We start from the raw sequence: 3203 nt of genomic DNA, 5'->3' as shown, positions 1-3203 counted from the left end.
AAGATGTCGTTTTCAATATAGCAGTAATTCTTGAAATTTTGTGGCTTGGTGACGTTTGGTTTAGTCAATGATAACAGATTGAAGAATTAAAATTTTTGTTTTGATTATAGTTTTGATATTAATAAGATTATTTCGAAATTATCAAATATATTATTAATATATCCAAAATTATATAATTTTATCATATAAAAATTTGTAATTTTTCTCGAATTATTCCACATACCTTTTTGTCAAAAATAGAAAATTTTAATGACTTTCAAAAATTCCAGTCTTGAAAATTTAATAGATAACCATTTAAAATGGACATATAGCAAAAATATTCTTAAAATACTATCTTCAATGTCTATCTTCCAAACTCTAGTTTTTTTTTAAAAAAAATTGTAGCAAAGAAAAGATACTCATAACCTTATTTTTTAATAGAAAAACCTAATATCCAGAATTTTTAAAATTAAAAAGTAAAATATGTTAAAATTGAAAAAACGGTTTCTTCATTCCCTCTCATCCAAAATTGTACTTTCTCTCTCCTCTATTTTGCTCCATCTCTCTCCTTCATTTTGCTTCCTCTCTCTCCCCTCCGTTTTGCTCACCCTCTCACCTCCCATTTTCTACATTTCTCCTTCGATTTGCTTGCACTCTCTTCAGATTTGATCACTCTCTCGTCCAAGATTGTGTTTTCTCTGTTCTTCGATTTGTTCTCTCTCTTCCGTTTGTTCTCTCTCTTCTATTTTGCTCTCTCTCTTCCGTTTTGCTCTCTCTCTTCTATTTTGCTCTCTTTTTCTCCTTCATTTTGCTCTCTCTCCTCCGTTATACTCTCTCTTTCACTACAAAAAACTCATCTATTGCAACGGTACTTGCGACGACATTTCGGTCGACAAAGGAAAATTGCGACGGTTTAGGGTCGGATTTGCGACCCACACACTGTTGTCGCACCCCGTCGTCGTTGTAGTCACAAATCGTGACCGTGTGCGACTAACCGTACCGTCGTAATCATTTTGCGACCGTTGACATTGGAACTGTTGGGTTTTTGTCGCTACGGGTTTCTAGCATGTGATCATATCGATTTAGGGTTTGGTTTACTAGGTTTCATGCAGCGGAAGAACAATCTAAACCTAGTCAAACGTCACATGCAACCAAACTCACAAAACCCGAAAGAACGTGTATATCACCGTAGGAATCGAATACTTACCTCTTTCCTGAAGATCAAAGGCCTATTTTAATCACCAAGAGCTGAAAATACAGCTCCTCTACACGTATCCACACCGAAGGGAAGGATTCTAAACGCTTTTGGAACTGATCTGCTAGGATCTGTGAAGTGAATAGGGTTTCGAAGACTTGGGATCGAATCCCGGGAACTAGAATCTCAAAAGAATGATTTCTCTTGTGTTCTAGATCTGTCTAGGAGTTCAGAATCGTGCTCTCTTGGTTGGGACGGTGTCCCTTTCCTCCTTTTATTAAATTTGAAACCATAATCCTTGTGAAAGGAGAATTTTCGCCGAGATTTGACTCGGTCCGAGTCAAAACGTTGACTTGGTCGAGTCAGAACGAATCAGCCCAAGCCCATCACCAATTTTTGGCTCGGTCCATTTAGAGTTGACTCGGTCCGAGTCAAAACTTTGACTCGGTCGAGTCAAAACATCAGCCAAGCCCAAAAACATTTTCTGGACTTCGACTCATGTGCACTTAAATGGAACTAACTCGGTCCGAGTCAAATACTGACTCGGTCCAAATCAGAAGGCTGAGACCGTTTCTCGACACTTGATTTGATCCGAAAACCGTTTGTTCAACCAAATCCAAATCTTTCTTTCTGAAACTTCACATGTAAGTCCATCCCTAATGGTGTTTGTTGAGTTTCCTGGGTCTCAAGAGCGAATCTAATTCCTAAGAGATCAGTTCTAGGGTTTGCGCAGCGGATGTAAAACAAAAATTTTGATGAAACCCTAAAACCTATCATGCCATGATCTTGTAGAAACGTTAGAACGCTTACCTCAATCGATCTGGGGCCTGTATCAATTGATGTATTTGTCCGATCACTGTAGGCAGGAAGAATACCTTGCCCTCTACACGTATCCACACGGCGGAAAGGATTCAAATGGTTGGAACTTGTCTGCTAGGACTGAAGAACACTTTCTTCTTTGGCAAGGGTTTCAGAGATCTTTCTCTTAGGTTTTTCACTCTCAAAACCTCTTAATAGGGTCTGAAAATCGTGCCAAGAGAATTAGGAGGCATTCACCTAAGTTTATCCCACTTAAAACCCTAATTAGAGCGAGTTTAGGAAATCCCGACGTCTAGACCGATCGGTCCAGGCCTGGACCGATCGGTCTGGAGCTTTTTTACGTCTAGACCGATCGGTCTAGACCTTCTAGACCGGTCGGTCTGTCCTCCGCTCCACCGGGATTTTCTCGTCTCTTCTCGCGCATTTGTCATTTCCTGTGTGTGTGACCCTGTAGGCTTATCCGATATAGCAGTATAACCCGAAATCTCTATTCCGGATATACAAGTCATAGGCGGTCTCTAGCAAGACACTATGACTACCTATTTTGAATAGAGTTTGTTCGTGATCTTACGAACGCCAGTGATGATATCCTTTTGTATCACGATATCATATGTCGAATATAAGGCATGGAAAAACCACCTTATCTGATTCGAATGCTTTCTCGTTCACCGAGTTCGACTGTCTGAAATAGACGACGTTCGTCTATAGTGCGGCCACACATTTCTACAGTCTCGCTCACACGAGGGGCCCAGCGATATCTCTCTCTTTTACGAGAGGTACAAATTCCATCTTGACTATCTACAATCCAGCACATGATTCGTTTCGTACCTGATACACGCCTTTATAGTCCTCCTGTTACGCATGACGTTTGACGTATTCAAAGAACGCAACTCCTCATGTTGGATTCCGTAGATATCTCAGGTCTAAGGATCCAATCATGGAACCACCATATGAGATTCAAGTCATGACGCTAGTCCATGTGACAATCTCATGCGGGTCATCCAGTATTCCGTTCTCCAACGAATACCTATGACTGTGATCGTATCCAATACCTATGATCATTTATATGATCATCAACCACACATCATACTAGTCTTGGTATATCATTATTCCCACAATGATACATGACTAGGGAGTTTAGTATTGTTCATAACAATACATGGATTTCATAACATATCAAGTATGCACAATACGTAATGAATCAAACACT

This window comes from Tarenaya hassleriana, unplaced genomic scaffold, assembly GCF_000463585.1.
Source record: "Tarenaya hassleriana unplaced genomic scaffold, ASM46358v1 Cleome177, whole genome shotgun sequence".
Taxonomy (NCBI): domain Eukaryota; kingdom Viridiplantae; phylum Streptophyta; class Magnoliopsida; order Brassicales; family Cleomaceae; genus Tarenaya; species Tarenaya hassleriana.
The sequence above is the reverse complement of the archived record's forward strand: the minus strand, read 5'-3'. Positions refer to the sequence as shown.